Raw genomic sequence first — 12,788 nt, forward strand, 5'->3', positions numbered from 1 at the left:
TACATAACTTTGTGATGGAGTGACTACACAGAGACCAGGGAACACATTGCAAGGTGGGGAAGGGAGGCAGGAGAGGCCTGCAACACTGTGGGTAACAGGATCGTCACAGCACCATAAACCCTGGAAGTGTATCCATGGAACAGTGCACTTACAAATGCTGGTGAAACACAACAAACACACACATGTACCTACCCCCTTCCGGCTGCTGCATGTCCTGTAGACGCCTGTCCAAGTCAGGAAAGACCACCGCCAGCACACGTTTCTGGATGTGGGAGAGACGGCGGCGCCCGCGGTTCTTGTGGCTCTCAGGTGAGTCCCCCAGCAGGAGCCGTGCGATCCTCCGCGTCCAGCACCGGATATCCTGCCAGCGTTTCCTCACCTGGGACAGGTGCCGCCTCCGACCATCCGCACTCCTCACGGCGCTGACGGTGTCCAGCCATATCTGCTCCTTGGCAGAGGCGTCTACCTGTGAGGATGAACAAGTGACACTACATCAATACACCTTGCACATGTCACGGGGACACAGATTAGAACACATTTGCTGTTTACAACAAGGCATAGTATGCATCCAACGCATTGCAACTTTGTCATAGGGACATGATCCTGTGGGGGAAGGCCAAAAGCAGTACGTGCCATTGAAAGGACACAGGTGGAATGAGGGCAACTACACAATCAATGATCCAGGCTCACACTGTGCATCACACCCACCCCTCCTGTCTCAGGGCACTGCTGGGAGTGATAGGCCCCCACCCCTCCTGTCTCAGGGCACTGCTGGGAGTGATAGGCCCCCACCCCTCCTGTCTCAGGGCACTGCTGGGAGGACTCTGCACACTCCCCTCCTGTCTCAGGGCACTGCTGGGAGTGATAGGCCCCCACCCCTCCTGTCTCAGGGCACTGCTGGGAGTGATAGGCCCCCACCCCTCCTGTCTCAGGGCACTGCTGGGAGGACTCTGCATACTCCCCTCCTGTCTCAGGGCACTGCTGGGAGTGATAGGCACCCTCCCCTCCTGTCTCAGGGCACTGCTGGGAGTGATAGGCCCCCACCCCTCCTGTCTCAGGGCACTGCTGGGAGGACTCTGCACACTCCCCTCCTGTCTCAGGGCACTGCTGGGAGTGATAGGCCCCCACCCCTCCTGTCTCAGGGCACTGCTGGGAGTGATAGGCCCCCACCCCTCCTGTCTCAGGGCACTGCTGGGAGTGATAGGCACCCACCCCTCCTGTCTCAGGGCACTGCTGGGAGACATCAGGCATTCCCCCCCCTGGGACCCCCCCTACAGTACAAAGCATGTGTGTCACACCTGGACACAATGGCAGAAGTCACAGTCACTAAAAAGGGACACAGTCTGTGCCAGTGGACACTGAACTCACCTGATAACCTGGTCGCCCATACAGCATGGGGTACCGTGGGAGGATCACATCCACCAAAGCCATGTTCTCCTCCAGGGTGAATGGCTGTGACCTCTCCACAGCCCTTGACATGGTTCCAGGGAATCAGTAGCAGCAGCTGGGTCGTGGAATACAAAGATGTGCAGGCAAGTGCTCCCTCATGGGACCTGGCTGCCTTATATCTGCCTTGCTGGCCCATCTCATGCACAGGAGTACAGCGTGATTGGTCACTCACATTTGCATCCTATGTTTCCTCCAATCCCTTCAAACCTAGCAGTCTGTGTGTTCTCTATCGGTTTCATTCTCCTGCATGATGTCAGCCCCACAAACACATTGCAACAAAGTAGATTCATTCCAACTGACTACTGCTGTGCACCTTCCAGAACACATTCAAATTTTGAACTTGGTCTCCATGACAACCAGCATGCATGTAGGCCTTAATACTTGTCCCTCATGTGTCCCCTATGTAATTTGGAGCTCCACACACAGGTACGGTGCGTTCCGGGGCCCTAGGGCACCCCAAATGCATTGCAACGGACCGTACACGCGTGCCTACGTTCACTATCACTATGGGTGTCCTCGCGTATGCGTACTCGTAGTGGTACGGGCCGTACACACGCCTGTACGCTCCCTATCACTATGGGTGTCCTCGCGTATGCGTACTCGTAGTGGTACGGGCCGTACACACGCCTGTACGCTCACTATCACTATGGGTGTCCTCGCGTATGCGTACTCGTAGTGGTACGGGCCGTACACACGCCTGTACTCTCACTATCACTACGTGTACGCATACGCGAGGACACCCATAGTGATAGGGAGTGTACAGGCGTGTGTACGGCCCGTACCACTACGAGTACGCATACGCGAGGACACCCATAGTGATAGGGAGCGTACAGGCGTGTGTACGGCCCGTACCACTACGAGTACGCATACGCGAGGACACCCATAGTGATAGGGAGCGTACAGGCGTGTGTACGGCCCATACCACTACGAGTACGCATACGCGAGGACACCCATAGTGATAGGGAGCGTACAGGCGTGTGTACGGCCCGTACCACTATGGGTGTTCTTGCGTATGCCTACTCGTAGTGGTACGGGCCGTACACATGCCTGTACGCTCACCATCACGATGGGTACACATACGGCAGCACTCCCATAGTGATATGGGAACGTACACAGGCCCTCTTCGCAGCAGTACAGCGGTTTTCACACATCACAGTGGTGACAGGCGGCACAGAGGTAGGGATAGGGCGGACATACTTGTCCATGGATGGACATACTTGTCCATGGATGGACATACTTGTCCATGAATGGACATACTTGTCCATTAATTGACATCAAGGCATCGTCTGTGCATTACTACATGTGTGGGGCACAGGTGTGACAGCCTGTGATGTGGAACATTACTCCTGAGTCGAGAAGGCACCAGATGTATGATGAGATGTCTACAGATGTACTGTGTGATGGTGCAATGTGTGCCAGGCATGCCCTTTACTCCTTTGACATGTGTGCATGTCGTACTGCACACTTGGGGTGAGCGTCACTGGCATGGCACGGACACCAACACACGGAAGTGTCCCCTGATGCACGGTACAGGGGTTATCACACCTGACTTGTCACTACCCACGGTGCACAATGTGACTATGTCATGTATGTGTGGGGGCTTCCCATCAGGTTGATGTTGGAGCACCCTCAAAAGCTGCAGCCGTTGCAGCAACCAACATGTGTCTGTGTGTAGATTGTCATTTCACACTGTTCCGCACACCATGCCACATGTGGTATCGGATGTGAGGTGCACATGTATGCATGGGACACGGAGTAGCGTGACAAGGACATGTCTGCATCCTCACAATGAATGTGTGGTGAGTCATGACATGTGCACCTTCATGGCAAGGTGTGTGGGCTGTCCTAGTGTAATGTCATGTGACCTGTGGCTCTAGTGTTCTGCTACCAGTCTCTGCAATCGGCATCCTACTTCTGCTGATGTGTGGGCGTATGTCACTCCTGTCTTGCGTCTGGCTGTTCACTTGCACTGGGACACAGCTATTCCCATGGCGTGGCATGGGGAGGTTCTCAATCTCCGTGTGTAGCTGGGTCTTGGTAGGAGTGTCACCTTGCATCCATACGTGTCCTGGGCATGTAGCACATACCTGACTCCCTATGTAGCATATGTGTATTGACAGATTAACATGTGCTCAGTACATATGAATTGTTGTCGTAGTGCACTCACTCTTCCTTGTCACTTCCAAATTACTGCAGAGCGCCGCCTCTTGCCCGACCAATTCCGGACTTGGCTGCCATACAGGAGAATGACAGCATCCGGCTCTACCGCTTCACCCAACCGTTGATTCTGGAGTTGACGGCGAGACTGGCACCACACCTGCAACCGCAGCACAGGTATCCTACGGCACTGACACCCCAGCTGAAGGTAATGGCTGCCCTACATTTTCTTGCCACGGGTACCTTTCAAAATACCATAGCTCATGTTGGTGGCATGTCCCAGAGCATGTTCTGCCGTGTGCTGCATGATTTCTTAGAGGCCATGTTGATTCACCTGGATGACTTCATCAAGTTCCCAACCCCTGAACAGTTGACTGCGGTCAAGCGTGGATTCTATGCCCTGGGAGGGATGCCCCATGTCATTGGGTCCATAGATGGGACACATGTAGCTTTGGTACCACCACACGCACGGGAGGTGGCGTACCGCAATCGGAAGCACTACCACTCCATCAATGCCCTTGTGGTGTGTCAGTCCGACATGGTGATTTCACATGTCTGTGCTCGTTTTCCAGGATCAGCACACGATGCCTACATCATGAGGCGTAGCAGGATGCCTGAAATGATGATGCAGCTGCGCAACGAAAGAGCATGTGTTGTTGGTGGGTACAGTCTGTCTGTCCTGTAATTTGCATAGCCTACCAGCACGGCCGCTTCACCAGTTCTAACAATGTCCATGTGCTTCCCATGTAGGGGACGCTGGCTATCCCAACATGCCATGGCTGCTCACACCTCTCCGCAACCCCATCACGCCGGCCCAGCTCCGCTACAACACCGCCCATGGCCGGACAAGGCGAGTGATAGAGAGGACGTTTGGCCTGCTGAGGAGCCGATTTAGGTGCCTACACAAGACCGGCGGCGCGCTCCCATATGCCCCTGCGAAGGTCTGCAAAATCTTCATGGTCTGCTGCATGCTGCACAACATGGCAGTTGAGAGAGCTGTGCCACTCATCCTGGATCAACATGACGAGGACCATCCACCCGTGGAGGACGTAGGGCTTGGCAATGGGGCTAGTGATGTGGAGGATGTGGAGCCGCAAGAGGACATCCGGACTCGGCTCATACGCGACTTCTTTGCTTAGTGGTGAGTACCAGTGTCTGAGTGTGCACGCATTGGTCCCCGTGTGGCATGTGTTGTGATGTGTGTCTCCACCTGCATGTATGGCACGTGAGTCAGAGGTGTGTGTGGGTGCGTCACTGGAGTGATGGTGGCAGTGATGGTTGTATTTCCCCAGTCATAATTGTGACCTAGCATGTTGTCATCCATACATGTGTCGAGTAAATGCACATGCAAGTGGCTGTGCTTTTTGTGGCTGACTTCTTGTGTGTCTCTCTTCCCCAGGTACTTGCGCATGCCGTCTGCTGCTTGCATTGTTGTGGCACTGCTATTCCTCATGGACACGTCATCGTGGGCTGACTCAGCGTTACAGGCACGGACACGTTTGGAAGTCTCCATAGGGTAAGGGATTCATCTGGGGTGTATTGGGTGTGGCAGTTGTTCACGATGTATGCACACTGCCCCTGTCGATGTTTGGTTCCTCTGCAGCCATGTAGCATCCCCATGGGACACGACATGCAGCTGTGTACACCTGACTAGATGGTCTGCCTGGTTGACAGTCATCAGTGATGGGATAGTGGATTGTGATGATGGCATCAATGTGTGTGACACTGCCCTCGGACACATACGGTTAGCATTGGCTTGACATGGTGTGGGACTTCCACATCAGCGGATCAATGGTGTATGGCAGTCTCTCCGTGAGCAGCTGTGGGTGTTTAGCTGTTAGCCGACAATTGTGTGCCAGTTCCATGGCTAACACGCATTTGTGCTGCAGAAGGGGGGTTCCAGTGTTGGACCCACATGTTACTCCACAATATGTGTTCATGTGTACTTCAAGTTGCCTCTGCAATCCCAAAAACATGACTAATAAAGGTGTCCCTATGCCTCCAAGGTGCCTCTTCTCCGTCAATGCTGGTTTGTTGCCACGGTGCATCCAGCATGTCTGGCATGGTTTTCCCTGATAGTGGCTATGTGTCGATGTGTCGAGTAGCAAGATGCAAGCTGTGTGTGTGGGCTGAGACTGTGTATTGGGCATGATGTCCATGACTGTGTGGGTATTGTGACATGTGCCATCCCCATGCATCCAACGTTGGCCAGGCCCCCATTCTCTGCATCCACCAGACTCAAGCTTGCAGGACATGGTTCTGCCACCTGTCTACACATACCTGGGTGCCCCCCAGGACCCTGGACATGATCCCTGACCTCTGCGCATGACTGTTGCTGTACTCAATGTGTCTGTCAGCACGGTTGTGCGGCCACCCCCTCAGCTGGTTGGGCCCATCAGGGGTGTGTATGGTGCGCCATGTCTGTCTTGCCTAATACACTGTGACCCGTGTGTCCTCTGCCAGACTCAGGCCCCAGGGTGTGGATGGTTAGAGTCAAAAGAGAGCTCAGGCATGTTTAGACTTTACAACACACATGTAAGGTAATAATGCAACCAGCAGGCATCTTCTCTTCATGGTGTGAATTTTTATTGGGGGGGGGGATAAAGTGAGGGGCTTTCCGGGAGTTTGGAATCCAAAGTTCAGTAGGGGAGTTGGTGTCCTTGCCAATGTAAATCCTCATAGTCCATGCCACAGTCTTTGTCAACATTGGTCAGACAGTGACCAGCAGGGCCATGTGGCAGAGAATGTCTCTTGATGCTGTGATGCTGTTGCTCCAGTGGGCCAGGTGCCAGGCCAGGTGTCCTGGGAGATGGTGATGTAGCGCCGACCCTCACGGTCCTTTCCGTGGACGACCCGGCCTCCTGCGGGGACCCTCAGCAGCAGGCCGTGACGATGTTTGGGATGCTCCGTCGGATGTCTCCTCCTCCTCCTGATCCCTCCCTGTGGGTGGTGATGTTCTACGCCGTTGGGCACAGGGAGGGTTGCCCATGTTGTCGGCCATCCGACGGAGTGTATCGTGAATCCCCTGGAACACCGTCACTTGCTCAGCCTGTCTGTCCTCCATCCTCCGTTGGTGTTGCAGTAGACAGGCATGTTGCTCCGCATGTTGCTGGGCCTGCTGGGTCTTTATGTCATCGAGGGTCCCCTTGATCTCATTGAGGGTGGACACAACCTGGGCCATGCCCGTGGTGTCCTGCCGGTATGTGTCCATGATGTTACGGACATGGGCAAATACCGGTTCCCCAGCCAACTGGTCAGGCTCGCGCCTCCGCCGTCCTCCACTCCCACCACCCCTGCCCACTTGCACCTGGCCTGCCCTTGTGGGTACATCGGGTCTCCGGGACCCCTGAGGGGTGGCATTGGCGTTGTCGCCTGCCTCCTCCTGGGTGCCCGGGACACCGTGTCCCTCCTGGCTGGCCTGGCTGCATTGTGGTGGTGGGGCAGAGATCCTGGGTGTCTCCTGGGATGTGGCAGGAGTGGGGGTGGTGGTTGGCACAGTTGTACCTGACGCAGGTGCTGCAGGTGGTTGGACACCAGAGGGGCCAGGTCGGTCGGGGTCGTCCACAGAGTGGTGAAAGTCGTCGCTGCCGGTGGGATCGGGCTCCCGCAGATCCAGGTCCTGTGAGTCTTCCCCCCCAGTGTTGGGGGGTGAACCACGACGTTGACCTGTGTGTGAGAGAGACAATGTTAATTTTGGTCCATGCAACATCCATGTTTCATCAGTTTCACAGTTGGCACTTTTCCTCTTGGAATTAGGATCTGTCTTGCATTCCACTCACAGTGCACTTGTGCATGGGTGTGTCCCTTGGACACCACTTTGGCCCCTTTAAATATGTGTGGCACAGTCTTACTTGCTGCGTCAAGTGTGACTGCAGTCAGCAGTGGAGTGGGCAGGTGTGGCGAGCCATGCATTGGCGCCTTCCGTGTAGCACTGTACATGTGCACATGGAGTGGATCCACACACTTATATAATGCAGGTAGCTGTCGTGCTCGTGAACAGGTTGTGACATGGCCCTGTGTTATGCCATGGGGAAGAGGGGGGGTTCTGGCACTGGCCACCCTTGGCTACATGCACGCTGTCTACCTGCTGACGAGCAGACATTCCCACACACCACACGGCTGATTTGCACTCCCTGTGTCTCCCTCCCTCTCTGTCCCCCTCTCCCTCCCTCTGTGTGTCAGCCTCCTCCCTCTGTCCGTGTCCCTGTGTCTCCCTCCCTCTCTGTCCCCCTCTCCCTCCCTCTCTGTCCCCCTCTCCCTCCCTCCGTGTGTCAGCCTCCGCCCTCTGTCCGTCTCCCTGTGTCTCCCTCCCTCTCTGTCCCCCTCTCCCTCCCTCCGTGTGTCAGCCTCCTCCCTCTGTCCGTGTCCCTGTGTCTCCCTCCCTCTCTGTCCCCCTCTCCCTCCCTCTCTGTCCCCCTCTCCCTCCCTCCGTGTGTCAGCCTCCTCCCTCTGTCCGTCTCCCTGTGTCTCCCTCCCTCTCTGTCCCCCTCTCCCTCCCTCCGTGTGTCAGCCTCCTCCCTCTGTCTGTGTCCCTGTGTCTCCCTCCCTCTCTGTCCCCCTCTCCCTCCCTCCGTGTGTCAGCCTCCTCCCTCCGTCCGTGTCCCTGTGTCTCCCTCCCTCTCTGTCCCCCTCTCCCTCCCTCCGTGTGTCAGCCTCCTCCCTCTGTCCGTCTCCCTGTGTCTCCCTCCCTCTCTGTCCCCCTCTCCCTCCCTCCGTGTGTCAGCCTCCTCCCTCTGTCCGTGTCCCTGTGTCTCCCTCCCTCTCTGTCCCCCTCTCCCTCCCTCCGTGTGTCAGCCTCCTCCCTCTGTCCGTGTCCCTGTGTCTCCCTCCCTCTCTGTCCCCCTCTCCCTCCCTCCGTGTGTCAGCCTCCTCCCTCTGTCTGTCTCCCTGTGTCTCCCTCCCTCTCTGTCCCCCTCTCCCTCCCTCCGTGTGTCAGCCTCTTCCCTCTGTCCGTGACCCTGTGTCTCCCTCCCTCTCTGTCCCCCTCTCCCTCCCTCCGTGTGTCAGCCTCCTCCCTCTGTCCGTCTCCCTGTGTCTCCCTCCCTCTCTGTCCCCCTCTCCCTCCCTCCGTGTGTCAGCCTCCTCCCTCTGTCCGTCTCCCTGTGTCTCCCTCCCTCGCTGTCCCCCTCTCCCTCCCTCCGTGTGTCAGCCTCCTCCCTCTGTCCGTGTCCCTGTGTCTCCCTCCCTCTCTGTCCCCCTCTCCCTCCCTCCGTGTGTCAGCCTCCTCCCTCTGTCCGTGTCCCTGTGTCTCCCTCCCTCTCTGTCCCCCTCTCCCTCCCTCCGTGTGTCAGCCTCCTCCCTCTGTCTGTCTCCCTGTGTCTCCCTCCCTCTCTGTCCCCCTCTCCCTCCCTCCGTGTGTCAGCCTCTTCCCTCTGTCCGTGACCCTGTGTCTCCCTCCCTCTCTGTCCCCCTCTCCCTCCCTCCGTGTGTCAGCCTCCTCCCTCTGTCCGTCTCCCTGTGTCTCCCTCCCTCTCTGTCCCCCTCTCCCTCCCTCCGTGTGTCAGCCTCCTCCCTCTGTCCGTCTCCCTGTGTCTCCCTCCCTCGCTGTCCCCCTCTCCCTCCCTCCGTGTGTCAGCCTCCTCCCTCTGTCCGTCTCCCTGTGTCTCCCTCCCTCTCTGTCCCCCTCTCCCTCCCTCTGTGTGTCACCCTCTGTCACCTCAGCCCAGCTTCCTGTGCACACACTGTTAGCAGATCTTTGAATGGCCCTTGGCTTGTTGATGTGAGTTTGTTTCTGATCTCCAGGCACCCATTGGGTGTAGTGTCTGTGTGTGCGCTGCTGCTGTGGTGGTGTGTGCTGCCACTCTTTCACAATGTTGGCTGTTCATTAGCTGCTGTCATGTGCAAAACAGTGCCTTCACCCCCATGTGTTGATGCAAGGCGTCCGCCATTTGCTGGCGAGTATTTCCTGTGTGGGGACACAGTGTTTGTCTGGCTGTGACCTAGGCCATATGGGCAGAGGGCATTGTTGTCTGCTTCTGAGTTGTAGTTACAAAACGGTTAGATACCGGAGGGTCGGAGGGAACATATTTAAAGACCGCACAGGATTGAATCCCCAAACAAAGTACTAAAGACACTGAGAATCCTGAGGTCTAAAATGGCAAAGAAAAAAGGTGGTGTGTGAAATGAGGAACAGAAGCCTAATGTACGTAGTGAAAGGGCAAACCCTTAGAGACGTGGTCATTCACTCACCCCGGGTAACAAACCCAATCACATGGGATTCTCATCCCAAAGAAAAATCTCAAACTCTCAGGGGGCGGCAGGGCCCTCAACGAGAGGTAAGAGCTTAATGCTGTTTGTGTTTTGCACTGAAAGGTGGACTAAATCCACATATGAACTGGGTGTGAGTGGAGGGGTGCAGTGCTGATGAAATAGTAGTGCAATAGGAGTGTGTTAAAACTAGTTACGGGACGGCCAGGAGGACTCTCTTGGACACCGCCGTACCGATGCTAGATTAAAAAGAGTGAAAGCCCCACTAATTCAATGTAATCAATGGAGCAATGTATAAGATAGTGGTCAACATGTTTCAGCCGTGGCGCCTAACTAGGCTCGGCTTTCATCAGGACCTGGTAAGCTACTGCAAAAATGAAGAAATAACGTAACAAAGGATACAGAGGGCACCCTCAAGTTGCTTGTAGGGTGTGCGTCTCCTCAATGATACAAACATCACCTAGATAAAAAAGACTCAGTGTAAAAATGTGGGTCATAATTGCTCAGTAGTGACAGGTATGAAGGTATAAACTAAAAGCAAGTACCACTCACCCGTATAAACTGGGTGGAAAATAGACCTCCACCTGGCAACCGCTCAGGAAGGAGCACCGCTCTGAAAAAAAGATGTAGGACTGCTGAAGACAGAGGTGCTTACATGTCATGAGCGAGTGAGAAAAAAAGTGAGTGAGTCATCTAACAACGAGGGAGACTGACAAAAACGGCGTATACACAGAATGCTGATCGATGCAAGGATCATCATTTGTCAACAAGAAAGGCCGGTGTTAGTAACGTGACCCATCCTGTTTAATCGATCAGAGTACTAAGAAGTAGAACATGTCTGTACATTTGTAAATAAATGTCAAAATGTATGCCCAAACATATCGCTAGAAGGTGGGGGATTGGTCGCCTTCATGAAAAATATAAAAGGAATTGAAAAGAGGGACAGTGTGTGCCCAGCGTCAAAAATCCTACCTCTCCGTCGGGGAACCGGGCTGGAATGAGCCTGCAGCCGGAGGTCCCGCGGGGTTGGACGGAGACGGATTAAGAAAAGATGTGTCAGCAGTAATAGGCCAATCAGGGGAAAGGTTACTCATGCTGTCAAGAAGGAGAACCAATCGGAAGTGTTGAGCCACCCGTGTGGCAGTAACCAAGGAAACTAGTGTACAGCTGACGGGTTACTTTCTGACAGCGTCACCCGTAACCCGTCAGCTGTACACTAGTTTCCTTGGTTACTGCCACACGGGTGGCTCAACACTTCCGATTGGTTCTCCTTCTTGACAGCATGAGTAACCTTTCCCCTGATTGGCCTATTACTGCTGACACATCTTTTCTTAATCCGTCTCCGTCCAACCCCGCGGGACCTCCGGCTGCAGGCTCATTCCAGCCCGGTTCCCCGACGGAGAGGTAGGATTTTTGACGCTGGGCACACACTGTCCCTCTTTTCAATTCCTTTTATATTTTTCATGAAGGCGACCAATCCCCCACCTTCTAGCGATATGTTTGGGCATACATTTTGACATTTATTTACAAATGTACAGACATGTTCTACTTCTTACTACTCTGATCGATTAAACAGGATGGGTCACGTTACTAACACCGGCCTTTCTTGTTGACAAATGATGATCCTTGCATCGATCAGCATTCTGTGTATACGCCGTTTTTGTCAGTCTCCCTCGTTGTTAGATGACTCACTCACTTTTTTTCACACTCGCTCATGACATGTAAGCACCACTGTCTTCAGCAGTCCTACATCTTTTTTTCAGAGCGGTGTTCCTTCCTGAGCGGTTGCCAGGTGGAGGTCTATTTTCCACCCAGTTTATACGGGTGAGTGGTACTTGCTTTTAGTTTATACCTTCATACCTGTCACTACTGAGCAATTATGACCCACATTTTTACACTGAGGTGCCGATCACGATCCGGTAAAAACCGGGTACGAACCGTCGGACGGAGCATAATCTCCGTCCGACGCGTACCCGGTCGTCAATTTTTACAAACAAGGAATCACGATTCGCACGGGTACACCATTACCGTACGAATCGTAAAAAAGCCCGACCGAACCAAAAAACACCTACCAATGCGATCCGGGAAAGCGCCGACCTGACGTCGGGACGCTCGCAGCCAGCCATTCACGACCCAGGAATCACGATTCGCACCAACGTCACCCCGCACGGTGAATATTTTGCGGCAGCCAAAAACTGCCGGGAAATCAGGACGACGCGAACAAGGACCACCAGTACGCGACGGACAGACGACGACGCGAACAAGGAGGACCAGTACGTGACGGACACACAGGACGACGCGACCAAGGAGGACCCGTACGCGACAGGACGACGCGATCAAGGAGGACCCGTACGTGACAGGACGACGCGAGCAAGGAGTACCAGTACGCGACGGACAGACATGGACCCGAACCTACGAGTCATCCCTGCCCTCATAGCAGTCCACCTCCTCTACAGGTTACGACGCAGACGCCGCAGAAGGTCAGAATAACTAAGGGAGGGGGGAAAGTGGGGTGGGGTGGGGGTGGCAGGACCAGGGCAGGCCACAAAACAACCACATAAGTCACACACCACACATGGCCTGGACATACCTGACTCCCATGCCCTGGTCACCACGAGGGGGTGGGGGCGTGTCCTGATAAGCCAGCGACCGCCACAACGGAAGTCCGTCACCACGCGAACCGGCAACACAACCAGACAGGTACGTCCCGTACCCACGCCTGAAGAGCGTGGGTACGAGTCGGACCACGCCCACACACGTCACCCCAACAATGGCGGGACGGATCGCACCCACGTGGCAAAGGCCTGGGTACGGGCCGCACAAGCATCACATAGCGTGGGCACGGATATGTACGGACCCTACCCCCACCCCGTATGCAAGGAGCGTACCCCCCACCCCAACAGTGAAAGTACGACCCGTACCCCCACCCGCGTATGCATGGAGCGCACCCCCATGCCAACAGTGTAAGTACGACT

This window comes from Triturus cristatus, chromosome 6, assembly GCF_964204655.1.
Source record: "Triturus cristatus chromosome 6, aTriCri1.1, whole genome shotgun sequence".
Classification (NCBI taxonomy): Eukaryota; Metazoa; Chordata; class Amphibia; order Caudata; family Salamandridae; genus Triturus; species Triturus cristatus.